At 41.7% G+C, this 13,404-nt stretch overlaps 1 protein-coding gene across 3 annotated transcripts in view; it reads right to left on the reverse strand.

Moving 5' to 3' along the window:
* Positions 1–342: 342 nt before the first annotated feature.
* The window catches only part of MTHFD1L (methylenetetrahydrofolate dehydrogenase (NADP+ dependent) 1 like), a 283,519-nt gene continuing 270,457 nt past the window's right edge, over positions 343–13,404 (reverse strand). Inside the window, exons 29-30 of one of the 3 annotated variants that reach the window (XR_009506127.1) lie at positions 6,285–6,390; positions 343–388 (exon numbers count right to left, since the gene is read on the reverse strand). The gene's annotated coding sequence lies outside the window, so the exon portion shown is untranslated. Of the gene's footprint in view, positions 389–2,585; positions 2,651–6,284; positions 6,391–9,300; positions 9,335–11,235; positions 11,336–13,404 lie in introns of those variants that run through there. The other 2 variants (XR_009506128.1, XR_009506129.1) reach the window with 2 other exon arrangements.

The following is a 13,404-nucleotide window of genomic DNA, read 5'->3' on the forward strand; positions in this document are numbered from 1 at the left end:
TGCTCTTTTGTGACCTGGCCCCCTGCCTATGGTTGATTGAATGAAAGGTAATACCAATGAGTCCCTTCCCTGGGATATCTGAAACTAATGCCAGGGATGATCGTCAATATCCATAACCAGTGCATGCTGGCTGAACAACAGCCCTGTTAGAGACTAGGGAAGATAGGGAGTCCCTCTTTAGAGGCAGAAGTTGTTAAGTGTGACTTGAGGAGCCATGCTTTCTGCATGTAGACAGAGCCAATTGTAGTGAGTAGGAGTGAGGCCAACAGAGAATCAAGGGATGGAAAAAGACTCCTGAAGATGTTGAAACTCTTGGTCTCAGTTGTTCCAGTGGGCCAGCTGGATCCTTGCTCTTCTACAGCTGCATTGCTCAATCATTCCTTGGGATCTGGGAGCAAGTAAATTTCAGTTTTGGCCTAAGTTATCTCAAGTTCAGTTTTTTCCCCCATAACAAAGAGTCCTGATTCAACATTAAAAATTATATTTTCACTTACACATTACTTTTCAATCTTGTCAACAAATAGGCATAATTTTTATACAGTTGTAATTAGCAGTTTCGCATAATTTTTATCTTGCTTTCTTTTATTTAATAGTGTATTATTAATTTTTAATATATTTAAAATATTGTTATATTTGGTACTTAAATGTCTTAAATTATATATTAATAATAATCAGTAAAAATATAATATTTAATATAAGAAGGCATATTGCTACACAGTATTCAGAGTGATCATTTTTTTAAAAATAAATTTATTTATTTATTTATTTATTTTTGGCTGTGTTAGGTCTTCATTGCTGTGCGCAGGCTTTCTCCAGTTGCGGCAAGCGGGGGCTACTCTTCGTTGCGGTGTGTGGGATTCTCATTGCCGCAGCTTCTCTTGTTGCAGAGCGTGGGCTCTAGGCGTGTAGGCTTCAGTAGTTGTGGCACGTGGGTTCAGTAGTGTGGCTCACGGGCTCTAGAGCTCAGGCTCAGTAGTTGTGGAGCACAGGCTTAGTTGCTCCGTGGCATGTGGGATCTTCCCAGGCCAGGGCTTGAACCCGTGTCCCTTGCGTTGGCAGGCGGATTCTTAACCACTGCGCCACCAGGGAAGCCCCAGAATGATCATTTTAATGTTTATGAAATATTCCATCTCTTGACAATTAAGAGTTATCCTTTCTGGACAAATACCATATGATATCACATATATGTGTGGAATCTAAAATATGACACAGGGAATTCCCTGGCAGTCCAGTGGTTAGGACTCTGCACTTTCACTGCCAAGGGCCTGGGTTTGATCCCTGGTCGGGGAACTAAGATCCTGTAAGCTGTGAGGCATGGCAATAAATAAATAAATAAATAAATAAATGAATAAAATATGACACAAATGAACCTATCTATGAAACAGAAACAGACTCACTGACATAGAAAAGAGACTTGTGGTTGCCAAGGGGCAGAGGGTTGGGGGAGGGATGGAGTGGGAGGCTGGGGTTAGAAGATGTAAGCTATTATATATGGAAGGGATAAACAACAAGGTCCTACTGTATAGCACAGGGAACTATATTCAATATCTTATGATAAACCATAATGGAAAAGAATTAAAAAAATAGAATGTATATATGTATGTATAACTGAATTGCTTTGCTGTACAGCAGAAATTTACACAACATTGTTTTTTTTTTTAATATTTATTTATTTGGTTGTGCTGGGTCTTAGTTGCGGCCGGTGGGCTCCTTAGTTTTGGCACGCGAAACCTTAGTTGCACCACGCATGTGGGATCTAGTTCCCTGACCAGGGATCAAACCTGGGCCCCCTGCATTAGGACCATGGAGTCTCAACCACTGTGCCACCAGAGAAGTCCCACAGCATTGTAAACCAGCTATACTTCAATAAAAAAATGTTGAAAAAAAAAAGAGCTATACTTTCTTGAGTGTTCTTTCTGTTTCAAGTACTAGATATATATTACACATATTCCTAATAACAACCACAGAGGAATTATTGTCTCCAGTGTAGTGATATGAGAAGTGGTTTAGAGAGGCAAAGTTACTTGCCCAAAATCACATAGAAAGTAATAGACTAAGTCTTGGTCTGTCCCACTGCAAAGCCATCCCTTCTTTCCATGCAACGTGGCATTTTCCTACCATGGTGTATTAGTCTGCTCAGGCTGACATAACAAAATATCATAGACTGTGTTGCTTAAACAACAGATATTTATTTTCTCATGGTTCTGGAGGCCAGGTGTCCAAGATCAAGGTGTCAGAAGATTGGATTCCTTCTGAGACCTCTCTCTTGTAGATGGCCGCCTTCTTACTGGTCCTCATATGGTCTTTGCTCTTTGCCCACACATCCTTGGTGTCTCTGTGTCTAATCTGCTCTTATACCGGCACCACTTAGATTGTATTAGGGCCCACCCTAACTGCCTCATTTTAACTCAATCACCACTTTAAAATCTCTATCTCCAAATATAGTCACTTTCCAAGGTACCCGGGGTTATGGTTTCAACATATGAATTTTGAGGGGACACGATTCAGTCCATAACACAATTTACTATAGCAATTCCACCCTTGGCTGACACTTACCTTCCTGGATTTTGGATGCTTTGCATTGGGTTAGATATTTGGCTTTTAACTCTGTGCTTCTGCTGACTTTTTGAAAAAAAAATCCTTTTTTCATCTGCAAATACAGAGTGTTTAAAGATATGCACATTGTGTCAGATTGTTGGACTCCATTATATGTTATTCTGTTGTGTCCAGTTAGTCTCCCTTTATTAATATACTAAACAAATATTTATTGAACAGCCAGCATGTGTTAAATATGAACATGTAGTGTAAATATGAAGAAATATATCATTGGGAATATCAAGGTGAATCAGCCATGGATCCTGTCTGATGCTTTTTGTCTAGTAGAGAAAAAAAGACCAAAAAAACCCCAATAATTATAGTAAAAGGAATAAAGGTTTAAAGCAAAGTGTACTTTAAGAGATGTACAGATAAATATTGTAGAAATTCTGAGGAAGAAAAGATAATTTGCAGCTGGGAAGACTGGGGAAGACTTTCAGAGAAGATTAGCCGGGATCTGAGCCATGAGTAGTGTTTGAACCTGTTGAAGGACAAGGGCATTTCAGGAGCAGAGATAAGCATCAGTGCTGTGCTTGCCAGACAGACCTGGAAGGCCAGTGTCCTCCAAAAGGAAGCACTAATTGAGGGGCCAGACATCTCCAAACAGCAGGAGGAGAAAAGAGGTCAGCACCGTGATTTATCAACCTGAAACGTATTATTAAGCCAGAAGATGGAGTTTATTTTCCTTTCAGATAATATCACCCTGCTTATTTCCCATCCATTCCTCCATCCATTGCAATCTGACTTCTAAAGTCAACAAAACCTCCTAAGTACCAAAGGCAGTGGTCCCCCATTCCGTATGCATCCCACTTACCTTTCTAAGGAATTATACTTTTCTCCTTCTTGAAACTTTCTCCTCCCCTGCCTCTGTGATGCCCCTTTCTCCTGCCCCTCGTCTCCCCTCCTCTTTGGTCCACTCCCAAATCTGCACTTCCTGGCTCCATTTCCACCATGTTAACCTTGGCATTTTTAAGCGTTCACTTCCATGTTTTAGCTACTATTTGCTGACATCTTCCAAATCTGTATTTTCAGGCAGATTGCTCTTGTAGTATTTTCAGTCTCTATCTGGATGTGCCATGAGTTTCTCAGACTCAGAAACCAGATTCTTTTTCTTTTTTTATGCACTGCGGGATCTTAGTTCTCCAATCAGGGATCGAATCCGTGCCCTCTGCAATGGAAGCGCGGAGTCTTAACCACTGGACCACCAGGGAAGTCCCTCATTTTCTTTTTTTAATCTGTACTCACTTCCTATGTGATTTCAACAGTCTTTGGCTTTAAATGCCCTTCACATGGTAATGACTCCGAAGTGTGTATCTCTAGCCTGACCGGCTACCCTGAATTCCGGACTCGTGCTTGCCTTCTCATTACCTTCACTTGGATGTTTAATAGTCGTCTCAAGCTTAATATATCCAAAACTGTACTCTGGATTCTCCCTTAACTCTGCTCCTCCTGTCGAGTCCCCATTTCAGTTAATGACAACTCTCTCTTTCAATTGCTCAGATCAAAAGTCTTAGGGTCACCCTTGCATCCTGAGTCTTGTCTGACAACAAATACTGTTGGTTCTACTTTCTGTGTATAGTCAGAACGTGACCACACCTCCCCACCCCACAACCCCAAACCCAGTCCAAACCATATCATCTCTCACTTGGATTCTTGCTGTAAATTCCCAACTGGTCTCTCTGGTTCTAACCTTGACCCCCCTCAGCCTGTTCTCAACAGAGCGGCCATATTGAAAACGATGTCAGATGGAGCCACTCCTCTACTGGAACCGGCCAAGGGCTCCCACATCACTCAGAGTAAAATCAAGTCCTCCTTCTATGCCCTCAGTATGACAGGCTTTCATTATTCCTGGGACATTGCTGTTGCCCATGGCCTCACCATGTCCATCCTGCCGCCTCTTGGTCCCATGCTCTTCCTCAAACAGACCAGCCACTCTAAGGTTCTTTTCTTTTTTAAGATTTATTCATTATTTATTTATTTATTTAATTTATTTTTGGCTGCGTTGGGTCTTAGTTGCGGCACGTGGGATTTTTTTTTTTTAAACATCTTTATTGGAGTATAATTGCTTTACAACGGTGTGTTAGTTTCTGCTTTATAACAAAGTGAATCAGTTATACATATACATATGTCCCCATATCTCTTCCCTCTTGCGTCTCCCTCCCTCCCACCCTCCCTATCCCACCCATCTAGCTGGTCACAAAGCACCGAGCTGATCTCCCTGTGCTATGCGGCTGCTTCCCACTGGCTATCTATTTTACGTTTGGTAGTGTATATATGTCCATGCCACTCTCTCACTTCGTCCCAGCTTACCCTTCCCCCTCCCCGTATCCTCAAGTCCATTCTCTAGTAGGTCTGTGTCTTTATTCCCGTCTTGCCCCTAGGCTCTTCATGACCATTTTTTTTTTTTTTTTAGATTCCATATATATGTGTTAGCATACGGTATTTGTTTTTCTCTTTCTGACTTACTTCACTCTGTATGACAGACTCTAAGTCCATCCACCTCACTGCAAATAACTCAATTTCGTTTCTCTTTATGGCTGAGTAATATTCCATTGTATATATGTGCCACATCTTCTTTATCCATTCATCTGTTGATGGACACTTAGGTTGCTTCCATGTCCTGGCTATTGTAAATAGAGTTGCAATGAACATTTTGGTACATGACTCTTTTTAAATTATGGTTTTCTCAGGGTATATGCCCAGTAGTGGGATTGCTGGGTCATATGGTAGTTCTATTTTTAGTTTTTTAAGGAACCTCCATACTGTTCTCCATACTGGCTGTATCAATTTACATTCCCACCAACAGTGCAAGAGTGTTCCCTTTTCTCCACACCCTCTCCAGCATTTACTGTTTGTAGATTTTTTGACGATGGCCATTCTGACTGGTGCGGCACGCGGGATCTTCATTGAGGCATGCGGGATCTTTTGTTGCGGCGTGCGGGCTCTTCGTTGTGGTGCCCGGGCTTCTCTCTAGTTGTGGCGAATGGGTTTTCTCTTCTCTAGTTGTGGCGTGCAGGCTCCAGGGCGTGTGGACTCTGTAGTTGTGGCGCACGGGTTCCAGAGCACGTGGGCTCTGTAGTTTGTGGCATGCAGGCTCTCTAGTTGAGGCGTGCGGGTTCAGTAGTTGTGGAGTGTGGGCTTAGTTGCCCCACGGCATGTGGGATCCTAGTTCCCCGACCAGGGATCAAACCCGTGTCCCCTGCATTGTAAGATGGATTCTTTACCACTGCACAGCCAGGGAAGTCCCCACTCTAAGATTCTTACTCAGCTCCTTACACTTTACATTTTCCTTCCATACTTTATTTTTTTTCTTAGTGCTTATTACTGTCTAAACATAAGATGCATTTTACTTATTTGTCTATTGTCTGTCTCCCCATGGAGACCCAAGAGAGCAGAGAATTTTGCCTGGTTTTTTAGAGTTGTATCTCCAATGCCTAGAACGAGGCCTGGCACTTACCAAATATTTGCTGAATGCTGACACCACTTATATATAATATTCATTTTTTTCCTCAGTTATGTACCAAATCATGTACTACTTACACTGCTGTTTTTAAACAGGTACATGAACATGGTAAAAAGTTCAAATAGTACGAAATGGACTACTTCATTTGTTATGGATTCTTAGTTCAGGCTGCTATAACACATTACCATAGAGTGGACAGCTTAAGCAACAAATATTTATTTCTCACAGTTCTGGAGGCTGGGAAGTCCAAGATCAATGTGCTGGCAGATCTGGTGTCAGGTGAGAGCCCATTTCCTGGCTTGCAGATGGCCATCTTCTTGCTGTGTCCTCACCTGGTGAAGACAGAGAGAGAAAACAAGCTATCATCTTATAAGGGCGCTAATCCTATTCATGAGGGCTCCACCTCTTGACTTTATTACCTTCCAAAGACCTTAACTCCTAATGCCATCACATTGGGGGTTAGGATTTCAACATATGAATTTTGGAGGAACACAAACATTCAGTCCATAATATAGGTTGAATTATGTGTGACTTGCTCCCTCACCCCGCAACAAAGATATGTTAAAGTTCTAACCCACAATACTTCAGAATGTGACCTTATTTGGAAATAGGGTCATTGCAAATATAATTAATTAAGAAGATGTTATATTGGAGTAGGGTGGGCCCTTAATCCAGTATGTCTGGTGTCCTTATAAAAAGATAGACATGTGAGACACAGGGACACAGGGAGACAGCCATGTGAAGATGGAGGCAGAGATTGTAGTGATGTATCTATAAGCCACGTAAAGCCAGGGATCATTGAGCACCACCAGGAGCAGGAAGAAGCAAAAAAACAAGCTTTGTCCTTAGAGCCTTTGGAGAGAGCATGGCTCTGACAACACTCTGATTTTGGACTTCTAACCTCCACAACTATCAGATGATAAATTTATGTCGTTTGAAGCTACCCAGTCCACAGTACTTTGTTACAGCAGCCCTAGGAAACTAAAAATCATTTAAAAAATATATCCTTTATAGATATATATTAATTTTCTTGCTTAGGCTTTGTCTGACCTAAAGTTAGGCACTGAAGTATCATTGGAAGAGTGAATTCATTAAATAAGAGTATTCTTCTCAGTAGATAGTCCATTTTCAATACAGAAAAAAAATGTTAACATCCACCATAGCTTCAAATCCATAAATATCAATCAATACTTATGGACGTGAAGTAAATTACTGAAAAGTAAGTTGTGATTATGCAAAATAATGGGTGTTTAGAGATATTAATTGCAGCATTGTTCATAATAGCAAAAGACTGTCAATAACCTAGATGTCCATCAATAAGGGAATTAGTCAAATGAGTTATCAAACTATATCTACTCAGCTATTAAAAATTATAACGTTGCTCCATGTGTGAGAAAAGCAAGGACAGACCCCTATGTATAGATTGCCACCACTCATGAAAAAAAGGAAAAAAAATTTACACACACAAACAATGTGATAGAAAAACCTCTGAAAGGAAATAAAAGAAAATGGCAATACTCGTTTCTAGGGAGAAGAAACTGATGATCTTCAAATAAAGAAATGGACAAATAATTAATAAATTAATGAAATTTCCGAGCGGAGTGTGCCAAAGTGTGTATGTTTAAATTCATTCAAGTGTGTCATGATGTTTAGTGGCATTTCACTGGATTTTTCTACTCTCCTGGCCTAAGGGGAATATTCTGTGATGAAAAATCAGAGGGAAGCCAAAAAGTAAATGAGAGAAAAAAAGATAAACATTACAAAGTGGTCTTTAGTGTAAATTTTTTAAACGTTTACTAATCCCACCAGACCACTTCTTACTATGTGAAGATTTTAACTGAAGTACAAAATGCACGAAGCAAAGCTCACCAATCATCTAAGTAAACACACCCTGTAAACACCACCCAGATCAAGACATGGAACGTTCCAGCACTCCCAAAGCCCCCTTGTGCCTCATCTCAGTCCTTTCCCCTGACAAAGACAACCACTCTTCTGACCTCTGTAAGGGGAACATAGTTCTGCCTGGTCTTGAACTTTCTACCCATGGAACCACACAGTCTGTCTCCATATTCCATACCCCCTCCCGCTGTGAGACTCATCACCATCCTGTCTCCACTGTTCCACGTCCCCACTTAGGCCCAGGCCAATTCATCCATCTATCCTGTTAATGTCCACATGGGATTTTCCACTTCAGGGCTCTTACAAATCATACTGATGTGGATATCATAGTACATATTTTCTGCTGCACAGACATACACATTTCTGTTGGGTACTGTATTCGTTTTTTATTGCTGCTGCAACAAATTACCACGAAGTGCTCAGCATAAAACAACACACATTTATTATCTCTCAGCTCTGGAGGTCACAAGTCTGGCATGGCTCTCACCAGGCTGAAATCAAGATGTCAGCAGGACTGCCTTCTTTTACGCAGGCTCTAGGTGGGGATCCATTATCTTGCTCATTCTGGCTGTTGGCCGAGCTGTTTCTTGCTGCTGTAGGACTGAGGCCCCCATTTTCTTGCTGGCTTTCAGCTGAGAGCCATTCCCAGCTTCAAGAGGCCTCTGCCTTCCATGCCTCATGACTCCTTCTCCATCTTCAAAACCGGCAGCAGTGGCTTCTAACCCTTTTCCTGTTTTGTGTCTGTCATGCATCTCTCTCTCTGACCACAGTGGGAAAGGTTTCTGGCTTTTAAGGATTGACATGATTATATTGGTCCCACCAGTTTAATTTAGGATAATCTTACCATCTCAAGGTCTGTTACCTTAATCACATCTGCAATTTACCTTTTACCGCGTTAAGGTAACATAGTCATGGGTTCCCAAGATTAGGACGGGGACATCCTTGGGGGAGGGGAATGGTCCTTATTCTGCCTACTGGAAGTAGAGACCTGAGAGTGTTGGGTCGTAAGGTGTGCATAAATTCCACAGAGTAGATAGTGCCGATAGTTTTTCAAAAGGTACAAATTTACACTCCGGCAGTGCGTGAGAAGCCAGTTGCACCACAGCCCTGCCAATTCTTAGTCTCGGTAGCATTTATCAATGTCCACCACTCTGTTGGGCATGGAGCAGTAAATAAATGTGGGTTTAATTTGCATTTCCTTGGTGATTAATCATGATCACTTTTCATATGTTTATCGGCCATTTGCATGACTTCTTTCGTGAAATGCCTGTTGAAGTCTTTTGCCCATGTAAAGAATCGGATTGAAAGCAGACCACTTTTTGAACTGTGAAAGCATTCATTAGGGTGGGATTTTTCCATCAGAACGTGTTAAAATACCTAGAAAGTAAAATAGATCATTCAAATGCATTTAGAATTCCTTCCAATAAAGCACCTTATGTAGTTCTTTTCTTAGCTTTTATCCTTTAAGTAAAGCTTAACCGATAATGAAATCGATAACAGTAACTCACATCTGCATGTGCGTTAGGACTTACAAAGTGCTTTCATATCCATTTTCTCATTTTGCTTTGTTAAGAGGAACACATGAAATGTTGCTTGCTAGTCTTGTTTTCATACCATATATTACCTTCCCCAAATGCAAAAATCAAGGCAAAATGCATGTATTAAAAATAATTGTAGTTGGGCTCATCAGTAGCATAATTTGTGAATTTGAGAATTTTTCTTCTTTGCTCACCATTATCTTTAATTTGGTGATAAATATGATATACGCTTGCAGAATGTCTGACAAACCCTCCAGCTCGCAATGCTGAAAGCCATTGCTTTCTGGGAGTTGCTGTTTAAATCAGGAAGAGAGCATAAATCCACAGAAGTCTGGTGATTGGAAATGTGTCTGTTGCAGACACCGGAGCAAACCTCCATTGTTGAGAGCCGCAGAAAGACACAAATCAGGCAGACATTTTTTCAAGAAGCAGATCACGAATAACCTTTCTATTATACATTACAGATGCTTTTTTTTTTTTTTTCATTCCTTCCAGACTAGACACTAATTAGATTAGCCTTCTTTACTCTGATGCTCTAATAAAGAATTGTGCTTCTGTTTTTATGTCACATCTTTCCCAGGACTAAATATGTGTGTCCGGGGGCAGGGCAGGCGGGGGCAGTAATATCTGTGCGTATGTGTGAAACGAGAGAAACTGTTGAAGAAAAGCACTGAACAGGCATTAAAATTCTCAGGCTAAATGGTACCCTTAAGTTTTTTGCTTCTTGACATTTTAATTACCACTATGCTATAAAATATACAGCCTCTGTTCTCATCAAGTTTACAACCTAAAAGATAAGACAGGCAAATGTAAGAATGAAATGAAAAATATAAATTTAATGACTTTTTTCTTTATACGGCCGTCTCAAAATCAGAATCATATCTCATAAGACGTGGTCTCCTCCTAATCGCAGTGAAAGCCACCAAGAGTAGAAGGTTTTGCTTGCAAATGTGTTACCTACAGTAACTGTGTGAGGTTTTATCCCCTCTTCTTAAACCACCACTGACCCCAACGCAGAATATCATCTTGAGCCCCTTCTTTATTTTTCATACTTCTATGGCTATCTTATTACTGCATTGGACATCATGGGGCCACTCAAATTCACTCCCTTTTCCTGTAACTGTGCTGCTCAGGGTCCATTCAGGAGTCCACAACTCCCCCATGCAGCTCTCGTGCTTCCTGGAAGCTGAGCCCTCCTGAGTCTAGGAAGGACAAGAGGCTCAGGTCCAAACTCATCTACAGAATCTCATTCTTGGACAGGGATAGACACATGCCCCAATTTTCCAAAGAGGTTTGCTGGGGCTCTTGGGGATGAAGCTGCCCCATTTTCCTGAGACAGCTTCCAGAAGAGACCTGGTCCCTTTCCCTCTGCTTGAATTAGGAAGGCTGTGGGCCTAGGTGTGGATGGATGAAGTTGCTGCTGAAGAGTGCAGGTGAGCGATTGGAAGACACTGAGTCCTCGAGGATAACCTCAGAGACTGAAATAAACTAACGCTGGTGGCTGCCCTGACTCAGCTTACAGCACATCATCTCCTTTACGGCTGAAGGCAGTTTGCAACTTACAGCACATCTCCTTTACGGCTGAAGGCAGTTTGAATTGGGTTTTCTGTTACTTACAACTGAGCAAATCTTAACTGGTATATTGTTTTTAAAATATAGTGTATTCACAGGAAATCTGAGGTATAGTAAGATCAAAAGATCAGGAGACGGTTGTCGCTGAATATATAATTTCTTACTCACAATTCCCAAGAGAAAGGGGTATGCTGCACCAGGAGGGTCCACATGCGGAAGCACCAGGGTTGGTCAGGACCAGAGCGGGCAGGAGCCTATATTGTGGTTTCTGTGGGAAGGTGAGGCATGGTAAGCATCTCATGAAGCACATGAGCTTACTTTGGTCAGCATGGTTAGTTTGAATAATTTCAGTGGGATCTGGGACACAGGGGTTGGCTGTACGTGTTGGGTACCTGGACCTGGGGTGATTAGGGCAGATGGATAGTGACCTGGAATGTGAGGGCCTGATAAAGGGGGTGTTGGGGTGTGGGCTGTGGATTGATTGGTTTGTATTTAAAAAGCACACTCATGAGTAGGCTGTTTACTACTTCCAGGAACTGCCTAAGCCTGAAGGTGCAGTCCCCCCAGAATCAGCAAGGACCCAGATGTCAAAGCTTTGGAATACAGAAAATAAAAGACATGGTTAGCACATAATACACACTAAAAGCTTAGTAAAGGCACTTAAGAGGTTATATTTTTACTATTGATATTGCAACAGAACAGGGAAACAACTAAAGCTGATTTTTCATGACCTACCACAGATTTTTCTGACTAAAAATATGTTAATTATGCATAATCTTTATGGAATGAAGCATTCTGGATTGTCAAGCTACCTATGGAGTTATTAATTACTTGGGTGTAATCACTTTTATTTTATTAAACTCCCTAATATCCTTTGCTCTTTCTCCTTTATTCATTCAACAGTGTTTTTTGAGCACCTAGTATGTGCTAGGTACTGTCCTGGGTACTGAAAACACAGCAAGGACCACGAGGAGGTCCTTCTGTTTTAGAGCTTATATTTTGGAGGTGGGGACGGTAGACTATAAAAAAGTAATTGAACAATTATATAAGATAATTTCATATAGTGATAAGTACTAAGAAAAAAATAAATACGATGGGGAGATAATAGGTACATAGATGAGGCCTGGGGGAGAATCTACTTTTGACTGATGATCAAGGAATGTAATCTGTTGCCTTCTTCTCCTCCCACGTCCCCTCCTCTCTGGATACATTCTGGAGATATCTTATTTCATGCTTAGGGCTTCGAGAGCTTCTGAATTCAAGTGTAGGTGGCTTTTGCCCCTCCTCTTCCATCCCACTGCCCTAGATGTTAAGGGTTTTTTGCCCTACGGCTGTTGTTAGAATAAAGGCAACTCACCAACACCAAAGATGTTCTCTCTTCCTCTTCCTGTTCTTTTTTGTAAGTTCAGTCTAGCCATTGCTTCCTGTGTGTCTACTCTGGACAGAACATTGTATTAGGTGCTGGGTCGTCCATCCCATCCTGCTCTATACATCTTGGCATTTCCCAGTAAGACTTGGAGTCACGGTCCTTCCCCACAGGTAACCAACTAGTTGCAAAGCATTTGTGCAAGTGCCCCTAGATTTGTGAGTCTCTTGGTTGGATTCTTTTGTTTGTTTGCTTGGTTTTAGCCATGCACTGGCCTGTCTTAGCCTGTTCTGGCTGCTATAATAGGCTCCCACAGACTGAGGGGCTTATAAACAATAGAAATTTATATCTCACTGTTCTGGAGGCTGGGAAGTCCAAGATCAAGGTGTCAGCAGATTTGGTGTCTAGTGAGAGTCTGCTTTCTGGTTCAGAGATGGCCATCTTCTTGCTATGTCCTCACCTGGCAGATGGGGTAAAAGGTGCTCTCTGGGGTCTGTCTTATTAGGGCAATAATCCCATTCATGAAGGCAGAATAAATCACCTCTCAAAGGCCCCATCTTCAAATACCATCACGGCGGGGATCAGGCTTCAACACGGTGGGGACCAGTGAACAGAGGGATGGCCATGTGAAAAGGCAGCAAGGGGACAGCCGCCTCCAAGCCAAAGAGAGAGCCGCAGAGGAAGCCAACACTGCCAGAGCCTTGATCTTGGACTTGCAGCCTCCAGAACTGTGAGAAAATCAATTTCTGTTATTTAAGCCATCTACTTTATTACGGCAGCCCTAACAAATTAATACAATGAAGTAGAAGCGGTACTCTGAAGCACATTTCTTGCATATAGGACTTCTCTCTTCCATGCAACCCATCTTGTCTCACTCATTTCAGACTTCACATCTTTGCTATTCCTCTTCTCTGTCCTAGAATTTGAACAATATTCTTCCCAGAATCCATTTCTCTCCTACTGCCAACTGC

The sequence above is a fragment of the Balaenoptera ricei genome, chromosome 12 (genome assembly GCF_028023285.1).
Source record: "Balaenoptera ricei isolate mBalRic1 chromosome 12, mBalRic1.hap2, whole genome shotgun sequence".
Lineage (NCBI taxonomy): Eukaryota > Metazoa > Chordata > Mammalia > Artiodactyla > Balaenopteridae > Balaenoptera > Balaenoptera ricei.